This window comes from Phocoena sinus, chromosome 15, assembly GCF_008692025.1.
Source record: "Phocoena sinus isolate mPhoSin1 chromosome 15, mPhoSin1.pri, whole genome shotgun sequence".
Taxonomy (NCBI): Eukaryota; Metazoa; Chordata; class Mammalia; order Artiodactyla; family Phocoenidae; genus Phocoena; species Phocoena sinus.
This window is the reverse complement of record NC_045777.1, coordinates 7,882,364-7,902,012: the sequence shown is the minus strand read 5'-3', so window position 1 is coordinate 7,902,012 and position 19,649 is coordinate 7,882,364. Positions and strand designations below refer to the sequence as shown.

Below are 19,649 nucleotides of genomic sequence, written 5' to 3'. Positions count from 1 at the left end.
TACAACTTAATAATTTAAAACAAAAAAAGAGTAAATGGCAAAGATCTAGTGTGGACATTTCTCCAAAGATACACAAATAATTGATAAGCATATGAAAAGATGCTCAACATCATGAGCCATCAGAGAAAAATACAAATAAAAACCACAATGAGATTCCACCTCTCACCTACTGGAATGGCAAGAATCAAAAAGATAGACGGTGAGTATTAGCAAATGTATGGAGAAATTGGAACTCTAATACACTGCTGGTGGGAATGTAAAATGCCGCAGCCACTCTAGGAAAGTCTGGAAATTACTCAAAGTTTTAACCATAAAGATAACCTATAGCCCAGCAATTCTGTATAAGAGAAATGAAAACAAATGTCCATACAAAAACAGGTACTCATATGAAAACCTGTACACAAATGTTCATAGCATTGTTAATCATAGCAGCCCAAAGATGGAAACAAGTCAAATGTCCATCAACTGATGAACAGATAAATCAATTGTGGTGCATCCATACAATGGAATATTATTCAGCTATAAAAAGGAATGAAATACAGATAAAATGTGGAAACGCGCTACACTGTGGATTAACCTTAAAAAGTCATACTAAGCGAAAGAAGCCAAAAAAGACCACATAGCATATGATCTCATTTATATGAAATGCCCCAAGTAGACAGATCTACAGAGGCAAAAATTAGACTAGTGGTTTCTGAGCGGCTGGGGAGATTGAGGGAAAATGGAGGGTGACAACCAATGAGCAAGAGGTTTCTTTTTGCAGTGATGACAATGTTCAAGAGTAAAATCCATTTAATTCTGTACTTTGAGTGGCTGGATTTTATGGCATGTGAGTTATATCTCAATAAAGCCGTGACATTAACAAGATCTGCAGCAGTTATGGCAAAATGTTAACGTTTCTTAAATTTGGGTTTGTGGTATGTTACACTGGTTCTTGATTATACTTTTCTGAATGTTTGTACTATTTCCAATAAAATCATAAAAGAAACTTGGTAGAGATAAGACTGAGTAGGGCTTTATTAGCCATAGTAGAAGTATTGGGCTTTATTCAAAACAGGAAAAGAAAGTACAGACTGTTTGATCAAAGAATGATAGAACTTGAGTTGCTTGGCAGTGTTAAAATAGATTGTCGCAGGGGCTGGGTTCGGGGGAGGGAGAATAGAAGTCAGGAGGCTGGTGAAGGGGCTGCTGTTGCCCAGGTGAGAGGTTTGCTGGCTTGAACCAGGATGGTGGCGATAGTGATGGAGAGGGCTGGAGAGTTGTGCTAGTGTTATGGAACAGATGAGTCACTGTTCATTTTAGAGTCAAGTACACATCTTGGAAGAATAATGGACTGAGGCTGAAAAGGTGGCTGAACGCTATGAAAAGGCACATGGCTCAACCAAGTTAAGTGGTAGAGTCAGTTTTGTATACAGGTTGTATTCGTCTCCTATGGCTGCCCTAACAAATTACTATAAATTTAGTAGCTTTAAACAACACAAACTTACCATCTTACAGTTCTGGAGGTCCGAAGTCCAAAATGAGTCTCACTAGGCTAGAAATCAAGGTATTGGCAAGGCTGTGTTCCTTCTGCAAGGTCTAGGGGAGAAGCCCTTTGCTTGCCTTTCCCCTTCTACAGGCCACCTGCATTCCTGGGCTCATGGCCTCCTCCGTCTTCAAAGACACCCACTGCCAGTCGAGTCTTCCTCACATTGCATCTCTCTGACACTGACTCTCCTGCCTCCTTCTTTCACTTGTAAATATCCTTGTGATTCCATTGGGGCACTTGGATAATCCAGGATTATCTCTCCATCTCAAGGTCAGCTGATAAGCAACCTTAATTACACTTGCAACCTTAATTCTTTCTTGCCTAGAGCATATAACATAGTCATTATTCTCAGAGGTTCTGCCGTATGCAAGATGTTATCCTAGGTACAGTAGGAAATGGGAACATGAAAGACAGGCTCTGTCTTCAGGGACATAGACGGAGTGACAAGGAATTCACGTCATGGGGAATCAGGAACCAAACTAATATAAGCATCATGCGATAAGTTTGAAAAAGAAATATATACGGGGTAGTCAAGGCGGGCTCTCTGTAGGAGGCTGGTCTTGGTGTGGATGTTTGATAATGGAGTTGGGGTTTCAGTACGTAATAGATAGGATACTGTATCAAGTTTAGGGGAAAGAGAATGTCAAAGAAGTGGATCGACTTATATATTGCACTTTTCTTAACTGCAACTCTGGTTTTGAATACAAACATAGCAAAACACCTGGAATACAGTAGGTGCCCAAACAGAGTTTGTGGAATAAAGGACTGCATGGCAAAAGATTGTATCCTTGGACCACTAAGGATACAATGATACACTAAGGATATCCACTAAGGATATCCACTAAGGATACAAAAGATTGTATCCTTGGACCACTTGGACCACTATAGCTTTTTGCCATTAGAGCTCTGTACTTTATTCAGCAAAGCACTTTCCTAAACAAATGATTAAATCCAGGCACATTCAAAAGCTGAATAAATAGGAGAAGCTGTATTATATGATTGAATGCCAATGGTAGAAAAAATTGAATAATGAAGTTTGTATTTTCAAGATGGATTACATGGATATCTGACCGAAATATGGTTATCTCATCTAAATAAAGGTCCTAATTTCATAAAAATCTTTGCATATTGATTTTATTTACTCATTAAATTCTAAATCATTTTTGATATAAAACAGTGTAAGTAATTAAAAATATTTCATGCAACAAAGTTTTATTGGGCAACTATGTGCTGAATACACTGTTAAGATCTGGAGATTTAAAAAAAAGATAAGACATAAACCCTCTCCTCATATTTTTCATCATTTTAACACACTTTTACTTTATGTAGTGGTTAACAACTCTGTCACTGACTGGCTTAGCCATCTTGGGCAAGTTAGTTAACATCTTTGTGCATGTTTCTGTGTGTGTGTGTGTGTGTGTGTGTGTGTGTGTATTGGTTTACTGTGGAAAATTTCAAACATATACAAAAGAACAGAGAATTGTATAATGAAACCCCCATGCATCTATCAACCAGATTCAGCAATTTTCAACTCATGGGCACATGTGCTTTTTGTCTAAATGTCCTTCCTTTGCTCCTTACCCCTTAACTATTGGATTATTTTGAAACCCGTCCTGGATATCATATTCTTTTCATCTATAAGAACTTCCTTAGGTACTTCTAATTTTAACATAACCATAACACCATCATTACATGCAAAAAATAATAATTCCTTAGTTTTATGTACTATCCAATCAATGTTAAAAAGTTCCTGCTTATATCATATACATTTTCTTTTTAGATGATTTTCTTTTTTCAAATCAGGATTCAAAGTCCACACATTGCCTTTGATTGCTGTGTCTTTCAATGTGCAAGTTCACCTCCCACTCCCTCCTTTCTCTTGCCATTTATTGGTTGGAGAAACTAGATTGTTCTGTAACATTGCCATTGTGGATTTTGTTGATTGCTTCCTGTGGTATCATTTAAGAGATCACTCTGTCCTTTGATATTTTTGTAAGTGGAGTGGAGTTCCCTCCTCCTCACCCCAAGAATATAGGTGGGAGGTGGTGCTTCCTTCCACAGCCCATCAGGAAGCATAGGATGTCTACTGCTGTTTGTGTGATGTCATGATTGACTCATCCATTACAGAGTTCCTTATAAGCTTTTCACCTAATGATGTTAGCAATCCCTGATGCATTATTTCAATAGGCTTTGAAAGTGGCAAATTGTCTCATCCTAGCAGTCCTTCTACGTGTATTACCTGGAACTCTTCTGGGCTGAGAACTTTCCCTGATCTATCATATGGTCACTCTGAGGTGCAGTTCAAGCAGGGCTGGCAGGAAAAATGCTTGATTGTTTTCCTTTATGTTTACCAGAGTTTCACAAAGGTAACCAACAAGGGTTTCTTTTTCTGTATGATTGTTTTTAGTATTATTTTTTAGTATTATTATGAGTATATTTTTAACACATTTTGTTTTTCATCCACTGTCTTTCTTTTTCTTTTTTTGAGGCTCAATTCTTTTTTTTTTTTTTTTTTTGCGGTACACGGGCCTCTCACTGTTGTGGCCTCTCCCGTTACGGAGCACAGGCTCCAGACGCGAAGGCCCAGCGGCCATGGCTCACGGGCCCAACCGCTCCGTGGCATGTGGGATCTTCCCGGACCGGGGCACGAACCCGTGTCCCCTGCATTGGCAGGTGGACTCTCAACCACTGCGCCACCAGGGAAGCCCGAGGCTCAATTCTTTTTATCTTTGGCCAAAGGGAGCTCCTTCAAATCACTCCTGAGTCCTTTTGATATAATTTCAAGAGTCTTTTATAGCTTTCTTAGTTTCTGGCACAAGGTGTTCCTAACTCCTTCTGTGCTTTGCCCCAGACCTGGACTCTGCCGTTTCTCCAACGAACCCTGGTTCTTGGCATCTAAAGAGCACAGTCTAGGTGCTGGGGTTGCTTAATCATACCAGGCTGGTCTTTGTCTCTTGGCCTTTCAGTGGACAGAGACAGGATATATGCTTCTTAACAAAAGGTAAACTGTGAGCTTTTACTGCTATTACCCATTTAAATTTGTGGTTACAAGATTTTAACTTAATTTCTTTGATTTTATATTTGAATTTCTTTACTTTTATGCTGCAAAATCCTGGTTTTTAATGATAGTAACATAATTACCTCTTTGCTTTAACTTTAATCATGTTTATAAAAGTGTGTGTATTGGAATAATAATATCGCTATTACTGTTTACATGATTAATCATGTGTCTGTGTGTCTGTGAGAAAATTAATACCACGATTATTAAAACAGTTTTGCCCTCATAATGTATCCCACTAAGGATATACCATCAAATTACTGTGTTTTAAAATCACTTAAAATAATTTCTGTCTGTTTGCTTAAGCCACCAATCAACACTCACTAGTTTGCTTTGTTTTATTTTGCTTTCATTTTAGGGGTTGCTTTTCTTTTTTAAAAGAATTTGTTTTATTTTTGTTTTATAACCATGTAAAAGTTAAATCAATAAATCAAGAAATATCCAGAGAGGGGTGGGATAGGGAGGGTGGGAGGGAGGGAGACGCAAGAGGGAAGAGATATGGGAACATACGTATATGTATAACTGATTCACTTTGTTATAAAGCAGAAACTAATACACAATTGTAAAGCAATTATACTCCAATAAAGATGTTTAAAAAAAAAAAAAAGACACAGACCTACTAGAGAATGGACTTGAGGATATAGGGAGGGGGAAGGGTAAAAAAAAAGAAATATCCAGAGAATTTTAGCTTTTATCTGTGCCCCTCCACCTATTTTCTCCTTTGCTTTATGGATAATCTTTTATTTTTAACATTTCTGGTTTATCCTTCCATTGTTTATTTATAATATAAGCGAATGTATATATACATTAGTATAATGCTCATTTCTTAGATAAAATGTAGATATTATATGTACTGTTCTATACCTTGCTTTTTTTTACTTAACGATATATTCTGGAAACTTCCACAGCACCATATTAATATTAAGATATTCCTTATTTTTTTCAACTGTCGCATTGTAGTCCATTGTGCAGACGTTCTATTGCTTGTTAAATCAGTTCTCTGCGGGTGGGCATTTGTGATGTTTCCAGTCTTCTGCTATTTCAAGTAGGGCTGCAAGTAATAGTCTTGTACATATGGGGGTTTCATTTGTTGTTGCTTTTGTTGGCTTTATTTGGTTTTAGTTTTTGTTGATATATCTTTAGGATCCATCTCTTGAAGAGGAAGTACTAATAGATCAAAAAGTAGATGCGTATGTAATTGTGCTCTGCGTTATTATTTTGTTTTCCTACCAGCAATGTATAAACATGCTTCTTTCCCCACAGCTACACAAACAGGCTATTTTTGTCAACGTGATAGGTTAATGAAAGTGATGACCTCACAGCAAAATGTCACATTGTGAAAGCTGACTCAGCAAACCATAGATCTTATCTAACACCGACCTCCACTAATAATTCACAATAAAATAAAGTGAGTAGAAGCAAAGACACAGCATGCTTCTCTGGAGGGACCCCAAACTATCAGATGCAGCTTCCAAAAGACTATTCTTCTCACCTCCATTGGAACCCCTGTCAGTGTCAAGAGTGAGATGAATAGCGACAGTGTGTGTGACACAAGTGAGCCCAGAGGAAGTCGTCTCTAGTTTGGGGCTTCTGGGTTTTTAGACTCAGTTATGCAGAGAGAGTCTGTGCGACAACTTCCACTTTCCAGCCTTCCTTGCTCCACACATTAATACATTCCAGGAGTTTGTTTATGACAGGCAATCTTGATTGACCAGCTGTATCCTGGTAAAGGTGTTAAAATGTTTAAAAAGAAGTTCATTTGTGGTAAATCCAAGAAGAGGGGGAGGGAACCCCAGGTCTGCTGTTTTCCTTCGCATTATCTTGGTGATATTATCCTGAGTCAAGGCTGAGCACCTTGTCTTCTGTTTAAGGTCTATTTGCATTTTCTTCTGTGAACCATCTGTTCATATTCATTGCTTATTTTTCTAGTAGTCTAGTTGAACTTTTTTTTTTTTAGAAGCTCTTTAGGTCTTAGGGGTATCAATCCTTTGGTATAAGTTGAAAATGTTTTCTCCCTGTTTTGTAATTTATATTTTTACTTTGCTTGGGGTGCAAAAGTTTGTTTTTAAGTCGTCAAATTAACCAGTCTTTTTCTTTATGGCACCTGGATTTTGAATTATAATAGGGAAAGCTTTCTGCAAACTCAAGTTACAGAGAGATTCATCAACTTTTTAAAAAAATATTTGTGTTGTTTCTTTCTTTTCTTTCTTTCTTTCTTTTTTTTTTTACATCTTTGACCATAATCATCATTATGTAGTGTGAGGATTATATTCAATTTTCTCTTTTTCCTTATAACAATCTAGTTATTTGAACTCCACTTATTAGAATGTCCATCTTTACCCAACTGAGTTGCAATTTTGAATTTATTGCAAACTAAATTTGCCTATACAGTTGGGTCTGTTTCTAGATGATTCTTCTGATTCATTGTTTTTTATGTCCATTCATGCACTGATATCACACCATTTTAATTTTAGAGGCTTTATATAGGTTATTACCTGGTTGGGCTAGCTATTCTCCACACCACTGTTATTCTTCTTTTTTAGGGTTTTCCTGACTTTTTTGGGGGGCTTTTTTGTTCTGCCAAGGAATCTTTATAATAAACTTGTCTTGCTCAGAAAAGTGCTTTTGTATTTTTACTGGGATAATGTTGAATTCATAAGTTAAGTTTGCAGAGAATTGACGTTTTTATTGTCATATCTTCCTGTGATGCTGTCTTTCCCTTTGTGCGTATTAATTTTTGTTTGCCTCAAGACTATTTTATAGTTTTCTTCATAGTCCTTGAACATTTTTTGTTACATTTATTCCTTGGTATTTTATTCATATGTTCATTTTTATTTCCCTTCTCTTCCATTATACTTTCTACAGTTTATGGTCTTATAACTATGTAAAGGCTATTGGTTTTAGTGTGTTGATTTTACACCTGCTACTTTATTAGGTTATCTTATTATCTGCAGTATTTTCCTGCAGATTTGTTTAGCTTTGTTTTTACAGATAAATATGTCATGTCAAAATAGGCATATCTTTACCCTTCCCTAATTTTTTGTCCCTCTAATTACTTTTTTTGGTTGTGCTGTGGTTGCTTAAATTGTAAGATGAAACAGAAATTGTATTCATCTCATAATTTTGTTCTATGTATTAAATGGTATAAAATATGTAAAATGATTAGAGCAGTGTCTGAATTTAATAAAACCACAATCAATATAATTGCTGTTGCACAATTAGTGTGTGCATATATATATATATATATATATATATCCATGTGTTTGATGAAACATTTCAGGGTTAAGCGATTTTTTCTAATAGCAAGCATTTGCACGTAGGCAATTTGGAATTATGTGAGTTACATTCACTGTCTGAAGAGATCAGCATTTGTAAAATTTTGATCATGTGTCACCATCATAATTTTTGCCATAATCTGTGTATCATACCACTTCTAGTTTTATTTCTTTACTATTTTTCTTTAAATGAAAAAAATTTCTCTTTTGTCCTTTAAATGTATATGTAAAGATATATATATATAAATAAATGCATATTCTACACATAATGTATCTTTATATCTCTCTATGTTACACATATTAAAATAAAGGCATTAGGTTTTTAAAAAGCTTAACCCCTGAATGCATTTCATATCCCACATTGTCGGAAACATTAATGAGTTTCTGCTTTAGACAGGAGCCCTCTTTTCACCATCTCGGGGAGCTGACAAGCTTATTTTTAAAGACTTTGAGTAGGTTTTATAATCGCTCTCAATTACAGCAAGAATATATACTCTAACAAGGTGGGATCTGTGGTCTGCTTCACTGATCCATACATGTTCCAGAATTCATTCATTCATTTATTCAGCTGTTCCGTCTCTTTCTTCATGTCCTGCTCTGGGGGTGAGATGGGACTTGTCATCGTGTATTTTACAGCTATGCTTTATATTAGGGGCCCAGCCGCTCTGCGGCATGTGGGAATAATTTCAAGAAAAAATAATTTCATAGAAAAAATGGCAGAATTGGGAACTTTGTGTCCCTTCTAGAAAACTCATTAAAAAATAGTCGCGTTTTTTGCCGCTACCTGTGTTTTTAAGAGCTTGTTCTCCAGGTGTTTGATTTTGAGACTAGGCCACATCCTTGTTCACATTTTCCCCTCATTTCTGGAAGCTTCCCTATAGATTATTTTTGAGTCATGAGGTTTCAGACGTTTGCAATGAGTAATGCTGATGCTATCACAATATAATTAGAAATATAGAAATGTGGGGTAAAATCCAGCTAGGGTATATTTGGCTTTCGTTAGATCTGCAACTTACATAACCAGCAATAACTCAGTCCCAGATGCTAAATGTTGCCTATAATTAGAAAGGCCCACTTTTATAATTGATGGTTAAAATGATTGTAACTGGTACTTAATGGGTTTCCTTTAGGTATTCTTATAATCAAGAACGTGTAGGCAGCCTGTTTATGCCTTTCAAAGATTCCCCCAAGTTGTTTTCTTTAAGAAAATAAGGTCACTTTATAAAGCATGATTCTCTTTTGTTCTACTTTGTTAAATGACATAGTTTGTAAGTGTTCAAAGTGCCATCTGCATTCTATAATTAGAGCGGTATATTTTTCTTCCAAACACTTGTCAAATTAAGGATCCCAAGGTCTCAAGCATAACTTTTCACAGCATGTGCATAATACTGGAAGCTTCTGTATATACCAGTTTAAGATGAGGAGAGGCCATTAGTAGGAAAAACAAGATTAGAAGAGAAAAAAAAAGAGCTAGACTTGGGGTAAAAACATGTGAGTTCAAGTCACATGGCTCAACCATTTACTAGCTTGGGGAGAGCTCTGAATTTCTCTGGCCTTCTGTGTTTCTCCTCTGAAAAATGGGAATAATCAGGAAGGTAAGAAAGCTGTCTTAAAGGGAGGAGGGTTCAGTTGGACAAATACTTTCCTGAGTCTCTATCACATGTCAGGTCCTTCCTAAGTGTATGTGAGACAAAAAGTAGGAGGAAGGCCTGCCTTTAGGGAGTTTGTAGTCTGTTCTGCGTGACAGGAAAACAGAGATAATTACGGTGTAATCTAGAGAGAGAGTGTCAAAATAAACGTGGGTGAGGGACCAAAAGATAAGCTGGTAATCGATTCTTCATTCGTTCATTCACCAAATATTGCTTGACTGCTTCTGATGTGCCAGGGATGGAAGATACTGGAGATTCACCACTGAACAAAGACAAGGCACGCCGTTTCATTTCGGGAGACGGGAATGAGGGCTACGACGAATAGGAACAAAGTAGGGATAGAGAATGGAGAATGAGATCGGGGTAGGAGATCCAACCCTCTTTCAGATGAGCTGGCTGGAGAGGACTCTGTAATAAGGCGATGCTGGAGCCACGACCTGTGGGAGGTGGAGGATGGACTGTGTGGCAGCCCAGAGGTGGGCGGGGGGGAGGGTGTCCCAGGACAGTAGCAAAGAATGAGAATATGGCACAGATCCTTTAGGACCTTTCCAGATTTTACTCTGTGTGTAATGGGGACCATGATGTGGTTTTAGGCAAAGTGCAACATGATCTGATTTATGTATTTTTAAAAGACCCCTTTGACTGCTGTGTGAGTGCGGGGATAAGAGGGGGAGAAGGGGAGAAAGGTGGACAGACAGCAGATACTCTGACTCCCAAAGGAGAGGGTGGTGTTTTTGTTTTTTTTTTACATCTTTATTGGAGTATAATTGCTTTACAATGGTGTGTTAGTTTCTGCTTTATAACAAAGTGAATCCGTTATACATATACATATGTCCCCATATCTCCTCCCTCTTGCGTCTCCCTCCCTCCCACCCTCCCTATCCCACCCCTCTAGGTGGTCACAAAGCACCGAGCTGATCACATCAGGGTGCAATGCAGTGGCTGGGGAGAGGCAACAGGGAGCTAGGAGACGGCTGAGGCATCCCTCACCCTGTGGGAACAGGGATGTGGAAGAGAGAGTAACTCCCCTGCACTGGTCTCCGGAAGCAAAGTGCTCTCCGAGGAGAGCGAGAGATCAGTGACACCAAGGAATAGAGAGCGTGGAAGATGCGTGGTTTGAGGAACTAGGGGAATCAGGTAACCGTGTAACTGGTTTCCCCCAAAGCACAAGGGTTTGGAAGGGAGGAAAGTACAATGAAATAGAAAAACACAGAACAGTGTGTGGGTGGATGAAAAGCAATTTCCAGGAGGATACCTGGCCAGAGGGGCTTCCATTTTTTAGTAGCAATAATATATAGCTTGGATGCCACGGCTAATAGATAGAAATTGGGAGTCATGTCTTCATATGACTCTAAGGAAGGAAATTGGCAAAGGCAACCTCTTGGTAAATGCTAATTAAAAAGTACTTATTTAAAAATTTTCTTACCATGCATAAATCCTGCAATGTGACAGTCTCACTTCTAGAAATATACTGCCTCAAAGAGTTAAGGATATGTGTGGATATTAACTGCAAATATATAGTTTAGCATTATTAATAATATTTAATTCTTGGAGTCAAAGTATCCAGAATATGCTGTTAGATATAGTATGTACTCACAATAGAATATTATATATTCACTTGCAAGGATGTTGCACAAGGATATTTAATAATATGGGAAATACTCATGGTACATTATTAAGTGATCAAAGCAAGTTAAAAACAATAGTTCTGTAGTATACCATTTCATAATAGGGTCTTCATTATCCAAGATTTCTTTATCTGAACCTTGTGGTTCAGGAGAAAAAAAAACTTATTGTGGTATAAAAGTATTGATTAATAAACTGCTTCAAAAAGTAGTCCTTGTGTAAATATCCCTCCCTGCTCAACACCAGTGTCCATCATAGGAGTGTCCTAGTCGGTACAAAGTTGATTTTTGGATGTTATAAATATCTGGAAATGACTGTGAGTCTGTTTCTGTTTCCTAAATAGATTTATCTGTGTCATATTTTAGATTCCACATAAAAGTGATATCATATGGTATTTGTGGAGGGGGGTGGGGAGGGATGGGCTGGGAGTTTGGGGTTAGCCGAAGCAAAATATTATATACAGGATGGATAAACAACAAGGACCTACTATACAGCACAGGGAACTATATTCAATATCCTGTGATAAACCATGATGGAAAAGAATATGAAAAAGAATATATATGTATAACTGAATCACTTTGCTGTACAGTAGAAATGAACACAACATTGTAAATCAACTTTACTTCAATAAAAATAAATACCTGAAAATGATCAGAAAAGGGATCAAATCTATTGGTTATTATAAAATAACCGATAAAAGAAGATTCTACTACTCACCAATGTCAGTCCCAGAGCAAGATTCTCCATACGTTGTGTCTTTCGTGATGTGTGTGGTTTTTGATGGACAGACTAGTAAGGGTTCCTCCCCAACATGGCTCACCTACAGGCTCTGCGTTGTTCCAGTATTGGGGACTTGCAAAGGAGTAGGGCCAGGTCTCTAGGTGAGGGCAGAACAAGGTGGATAGAAGGCCAGCGGTAGCCACCTTGCATTGTGATGAGGATTCAGATTTTCTGGGTCCTGCTGGACCTCCCAAACTCATCCTTCCAGAGAAGTGGTGTAATGTGAGAATTAAGAGTCAAACTCTGGAGTCACACTTCAAATTCTTACCAATCTGATGCCCTTGGGCTGTTAGCTGTTGTTTTCAGTCATCCATAAAATGGGGTTAAAAATATTTAGCTGTTTTATAGGAGGGATGTGAATTTTCAACAAGATGGGAAAGTGTCAGGTGCTTAGAACAGGACTGGGCACATAGTAGGCTCCAATTGTATATCAGCTGCCATCTCCACCCACCCCTGACCACCCCCCCACCCTCAGCAGCAACATCCTATCCACAGTGTTAAGTGATAATGCCGGCTTTCCAAAAGGACTCTTCTAAATGGTTTTTTTTCATTGATGTGTTTTTTAAAAATTACATTTAAGCTTATCAGGTGTATCATAATCTCTGATAATCTAGTAGCATCTACTGTATCATAATACCTTTACTATTCAACATTTAGCATTCAATGCCCATCATCACTAAATAGTAAAAATGATAATATTTTAATTTTACCTGCCACATTATTCTATTTTTCATCGTTTTAGGAAAAAAAATCCTGATTTTAGGTGTTTAATTTTTTAGAGAATTTGAGAGTAGACCCATCAGGATATATGGATTGAAGGTCATAAATTAGTCCGTATCAAAAATTTTATCTTCCATCTCTCAACCTTGTATGCCTGTCCTCCCAAATTAAGAGAAATTGATGCTTATATTACTTTATTAAGGCAGAAAAGGGATCATAATCACCCAATAACACTTTAACCTTTCTTTTTTACTAAGATAAACCATAATTTTGATGATGAAAACAACATGCCTGTGTAAAAGTCTATATTTCTGTCATCCCCTGAAGATAGGGCTTGCTATTTGACAAGTTCAGGCCGGTGAGATGTGAATGAAAGTTACTTGGTGGTGAAACGGAGCAGGACCCTGTGGTCCTCCCCGCACCCTCACCCCATGTCCTCAGCCCGTTTTTGTCTGTGGAAAAACTTTAGCCAAAGAATAAGTCTAATCAGAGAAATGAGAAAATCCAGAAACAAAGGAAAATAGTCCAAGGAGACCAAATAATAATAGTTTAGTCATTAAGCAGAGTCAAGGACCTTTAGTTCCTCCTTAGGGGATACAGATCATATTCTGAGCCATGTCCTGTGAGCTGTCTTATAGATGCTGAAACCCACACCAGATGGAAGCAGTTAACTACACGATGACCAGCCTGTAGCCATGACATAAGCTGCCACAGTTCTGAGAATTGGCCTCAAAGAAATGGGAACAAACTGACCCTGGAACTGAAGACTAAAGGTACTTGAAACAATCAAGGTGACGCTGAACAGACCACCTCATGACCAATTTCAAGACGACTGTCAGAGCTGACTGTATCGTTTCTGCATGTAGCCCCCTTCCTCTGTCCATAAAAGCTCTTGCCCACTGGTTGTAGGAGGTGGGGAGTCAGCCTTTGGACAGGTGTCTGCCCTCCCCACCAGTTGCCGGCATCCAAAGGAAAGCAAACTTTCCTTTCCACCAACCTTGCCTCTTTAATGGCTTTTGAGGGGTGAGCAGCCAGACCCCACTTTTGCTTACAGTGGGACTTCCCAGGAAGCACCTAAAGAGCTCAACTCATAAGTACTTTTTTGCCCTTCCTCCTTTTTCCTGGCTGGAATGTAGACTTAGTGGCTGGAAGAGCAGCAGCCATATTGCTATCATGAGGCAAACGTAAGAATGAAGCCACACACTAGGAACAGCAAAACCAAAAATAGAGGGAAACTAAGACCTTAGAGTCATCATAAAATCCCTAGACTGTGATAGGTTATACTAACATATTTCCTTTTTATAACAGAAGTCTTTTCCTTATTCTTATAACCAACAAATAAATACATTTGTGTTCAACACATACTACCTGCCAAGCACTGTGATAAACATCATGAGAAATGCAGATTTTCAGATTGCTTGTAAACTGGTAAGATGTTTACAATCCAGTGTGTAGTTTCATTATTTTACTGTGTCAGCAGCCAAAGCCTGAATGTTGCCGAGAAGTTGTAAAGGACCTATAGCCAGATTTCCCCTAGGATGTTATGGCTATGTATTACTTGCACTTAATATTTGATAAGAATCCAGCCTAAAAGACGCTTCTGCAGGACATCATAGTTCTTAAAAGTCCTTCCTCCACCCCCAAAATACTATTTTCAAATGATAAGGAAAATACACTTTAGATGATTATCCCCCAGCTAGTCATTTCCTGTGGAATACATTACTATAGATAGGAAATGTGATTTTGAAGCATAAATGTCTTAGAAAAGCTCATATTCTCAAAAAAAGTCATTTATCCAAAAGTCAACAATGTAAAATGTGTTTTTCTACGTGTTTTGTGGGCATTTCTCAGCCTACCATGATGCCCTTCAATCCCTATGATGTTTTAGCTTCCACAAGGAGCCTGAGTCCTGGTGGGCATAGTTGTCAAGGGAATGTTTGGAATTAAAAACAGCCCATCTCCAGGAAGTTCTCTGCAAAATTCACAAAGGTTACCTTTAAGAAAGAATCCCCTCCATACTGTATTTGCAAAAAAAGTTAAGATATAATATTGTTTACAAACTGCTGAATTTCCACAAATAAACATGGGTTTGAGAAAGGCTTGAGGCTTGTTATTTTTTTGGTGCACAGTCCTGCCTTGAGATATTAAATAACTATAGAGTTTTGCTTCTTTAATATCCTGATGATAAAGCATAACACTTATTCATTCACTCAACAAAATAGCTAGATTCCATGCACTCTTCTTGTTGCAAAAGTTATAGCAATTAACAAGATAGAACACACATCCTAATGAAGAGAGAAAAAACCATTAAATTCCTAAGTAAATAAAGAATGGTAATTGCAGGATGTTCTATGAAAACAAAAAAATAAAGGAAGAGAGTAATTGGTAGAGACAAATCTTGATAGAATGATAAGAGAGAGTCTTTCCGAAGGAGTGCATTTTATTTATTTATTTTTGGCTGTGTTGGGTCTTCGTTTCTGTGCGAGGGCTTTTCTCTAGTTGCGGCGAGCGGGGACCACTCTTCATTGCGGTGCGCGGGACTCTCATTGTCGCAGCCTCTCTTGTTGGGAGCACAGGCTCCAGACGTGCAGGCTCAGTAGTTGTGGCTCACGGGCCCAGTTGCTCCGCGGCATGCGGGATCTTCCCAGACCAGGGCTCGAACCTGTGTCCCCTGCATTGGCAGGCAGATTCTCAACCACTGCGCCACCGGGGAAGCCCAGGAGTGCATTTTATGATCGAATGATGGGCACTAGTGAGCTATGTAAAGATACACTGAGAAAGCGTTGCTTGGAGCATTAATAACAGGTAAAAATGCCCAGACATTGGAATGAACTTGACTTGTTCAAGGAGCACAGTGAAAAATGGAGAAATTGATGAATTGGGCTAGAAAGGTACACAGAGATGGAAAGATGTAGGGTCTTATCAGCCACAAGTAGGATTTGGTGTGTGAGTCTATTCTACTGAAGAGGCTGGGGGCAGGAATTTCTAAAATGATTTCTGATTTTGAAAATGCTATTCTGGCTGCTATGTAGAAGATGAATTGAAACGGGGCAAGAGTATAAGCAGGGAAACTGGTTAAGGGACAGTTGCTGTTACATAGGAAAGAGATTGTGGTGGTTTGGTCTCGGGGGGAAGCCGTGAAGATTGTTTGCTTACAGTGTGTTAGACATTGCATTCATGCTTCAAGAATATTATAACTAACAACATTTTGAAAAGGTACTATTACTATTCTTACTTTTTAGGTGAGAAAATTGGAGCTCAGAGAGGTTAAAAAAATTGCACATGTTAATATAATTGGTAAATGGCAGACTCTACAATGAGTTGGTCAAATTTCAAACACTATGCTCTTGAGTGCTGTAATATCAGGACTTCAAGGAAGTAGTTGCTGTAGATTTTCATGGGAGGGATGATGGGAGTGAAGGCCATAGTCTGAGGATGTGGGAGAATCTGACTGTCACCAAGAGGAACATTTTGCTCCACAGCTCTGTTAACAACTGTGAAGGGTCTGAGGTTTTATCCTGCTTCATACATGCATACAGTTTCATACATGCTGACAGGAGACATGAGGTTCTTGGGTCAGAGACAAAGGACTTTATTATGCACAGCAAATAGCATGAGCTTCATGTTTGGCTTGGTTCCCATTGCCCTCCATGTCCCACAGGAGGTGAGGAAAGGGAGAGTTGCCAGTGCAGAGGGGGCCCAAGTGGGTTTGCATTACAACTGAGGAGCCCTGAGCTTGGGGAATCCACTGCTGTTACAGTAAACTGTAAGCAAGCCTGCTCATTGTCTGGAGGAGATGTTACCTCGTCCTTTAAAGTTGCTTGCTGTAAACAGAGCCCTGAAAAGTGACCTGGATAAACAGTAGTCAGGGCCTTGCCTTCTTGGCACACCCAGCAAGAATATGCAGGAAGGCTTCAGGGCCCGTGACAGCTGCCTGTCCATCCGTCCACCGCCCCAGCCAGGCCTACCCTCCACTTACCCCAATGCAAACAGCAGCCACCTTTGTAAGAGCCACTTCCTCAGGACTGATGCAAGAATCTGTCCCGGCTTAACCCTCATACTGTTTTAGAAAAGTCAGGGAAATGCATAAGAGATCAGAGTATTGGTGTAAGAGTTTTGAATGCTTTTGGCTGCAAGTAAGTGAATATGCACTTTTCAGGATCTTTAAGGAGGTTTTCGTTTTCTCACATAAAGTTCTGGCAAAAGGTGATTTGCTAGTGATGATTCAGTGGCTCAGCAATATCAGGGCCCCAGATCAGTAACCCTGCAATTCTGTAAACTTTCCACTTAGTTATAAAATAGACCTGACTCATCTGAGCATGAGGTCTTTACCCAATTATTTCCAAAGCAAGGAGGAGGCGTGCAGGGTATTTCTTTTCCAATGCCATACTCTTGGCAGGGGTGAAAACTCACTGTTTCAGGGGCCCCCAGAAGATTTCTGCTTAGCTCTCATTGGCCATACCCAGCTTACATGACCATCTGGGTCACATGACCACCCCTACATTGGGGTCTGCTCCTTTCTTTCCCGACGGACCTCTGCCAGACATTTGAATGAAATTGAGGTTCTGTGACAGAGGAAAAAAGGAGTTTTTAGTCTTTGGGTTGGCACAGTTGTACCCCAGTTAGTTTCTGGCATTTAGACAGGGGCTCCTAGCAGGAAGGATGAACTGGAAATCCCATAATCACTAAAGTAAGTCGTGGCTTTGTAGGTGGTTTCCCAGGGGTAAAAATGAGGAGGGATTCTGTCGTTTACGCCAGCCTGGTTTGGCGATAGGTACAGAGCCTGCCAATTAATTTGGCAAAGAAACTCTCCTTCAGTGAACTTTAAATAAAGAGCACAAAAGGGGACAAATGGGAATTATTTTGTAATCTGACTCAAGCCTTGCGTGATCCTGAGTCACTAAATAGAGCGAGGAGAAGGTCTTCTTGGCATGTGCTATCAATGGCCACAAGCAGAAGGGAGTGGAGAGAAAGCTGTTTGTACTCCTGGAACCTGTCACAAAAATCCCAAACAAGCCAAATGAATGCTGCATTTCTCAGTGGGTAACACGGCCCAGGATTCAGCACAGTCTGTTTGCTCGCAGGTTTAGTCAGTGTTATTTTCCTCTACTTTAATAATATTTACCATATTGACAGTAATTTGCAGGTTTTTAAGTTCTGCATATGTTCCCACGGAAATAATCCTCTTTTTTTGCTTCCCTGAGACCTTGTTCAGGAAACACCTGAGCCAAGCAAAAATAATAAATAAATAAAAATGTTAAAATTGTGCATTAATCAGAAAACGTCTTTGGGAATTTCTCCAGGCCTTTGCACATAATGTACTGCACCCACCGAAATGGCAGTGGCAACATTAGGAGATTTATTGCTATGATTTGGAGTCATAATCATGAGATATTTTTCATTGAGAATTATTTTACACTATTAGGTCTGTAATGTAATTTTAAAGGCTTAAAAAATAACTTCTTGGTGTTTTTTTTTTTTTTTTTACTAGAAGACAGCACATTTATCACACAAAGAGTTTATTATTGTTATTTATTAGAGGTCCTAAGTGTACTGCAACTGTGTTTTTATATGGACAGCTCTGTGTGTGTGTGTGTGTGTGTGCTTGTGTGTGTGTGTGTGTTTGTTGGTATATAGGAAATCTTAAAGTGACATCAGGGAGAAATCGTATAAACAACTGATTCAAATATTGGCCCAAATAATAATACATTTTCAACCAGATAATTATCATTGTAGATCTGGGGAGCCTGGTGGTTCTGAAGTCAGACTCTGGGGTTCCAATTCTCACCCTGGCATTTGACCTTGGGAAAGTTATTTAATTTCTCTGAGCCTCAGTTTCTTCATCTATCAGTTGAGTTAACAATAGCAAATAAGAGTATTAAATTATGGCAATAATAATAGTAATGATAATGATGGTGATGATACTAGCTAATAGGTATTGAGTGAGAGGGACTATTCTAAGCACCTCTCATGTATTCACCCATTTGCTATTATTAACGTTAATAATTATAGAGGCTTGTGAGGATAAGATGCAATGTTATGTGCCTAACACACTATGTCATATGTTGTAAATATTTTAAAACGTGCATTAGCCAAAATAATATTGTGAATGAATGAACTGGTCAAGTAAGTCAAAATGGAACAGACCAATTAGGTATCTAGACGCAGACAAAGAGCTCCAGCCTGTGTTAGTTACTTAATTTTAGAGGCAATGCCAAGGTGTTCTGGGCAAAGGATTTTCAAAGTATATCCTACCCTGCCAGAATTCACAAAACACACATAACAGCAAAGGATCCCTTGTCTAGATTCTTTTGAACCAGAGCCTGAAAGATTTCCACATGTTTGCATGTAGATCTGATTGTTTCTGGCTTGAACCTCAAAAGTTTAAATATCTGCACAGCAGACTTTTTCAAGAACGTTTTGGGGGGACAGTTATACCACCTGCTGTGATTCCAGATCGGCTTATCGTCACCCAGTTAGTGTTTTCCTCTTTCTGGGTCTGGCACACAGCAGCACTGAGCAACTTCCAAGGACACCCAGCACTCACTACAGGAAGGGTTCCGATGGGCTTTCCAGCCCCCTGCTTTCAGCAGATTTGTTAAGTCCTCCCCTGTTGACTTTGTAATAATGAACACAGAAACCTGGCTATCACCATTCATTCGTTCGTTCATTCATTCGTTCATTCGTTCATTCCATTCTCCAAAGAGCACACAGAGACACCTATCAGAGACTGAATCCAATCACAAACATTCTGAAATGTTTAAAAATCCTCAGCAGTTTCTCATGCATCTGAAAGAAAAGCTTGTCCTCTTACCTTAGCCCATGAGACCCGGCCTGATCCGCACCTTGCCTGGCTCTGTCTCATTTTGTGTCACCGTCCCTGTCTCTCGGCTTCAGCCCTCCTGTCTTACTGCCTTTCATTGAAGGAGCTAAACTGAGACAGCTTCAAGGACTTTACTCTGCCCAGCATGCTCTTCTCTACCTTTTCCATGACTGGCTCAGTTCAAATACTT

At 39.0% G+C, this 19,649-nt stretch overlaps 1 protein-coding gene across 2 annotated transcripts in view; it reads left to right on the top strand.

Annotated features, from left to right (window-relative positions):
* Nucleotides 1-19,649, top strand: part of DOK5 (docking protein 5) — a 269,427-nt gene that overhangs the window by 82,168 nt on the left and 167,610 nt on the right. The window lies entirely within an intron of this gene.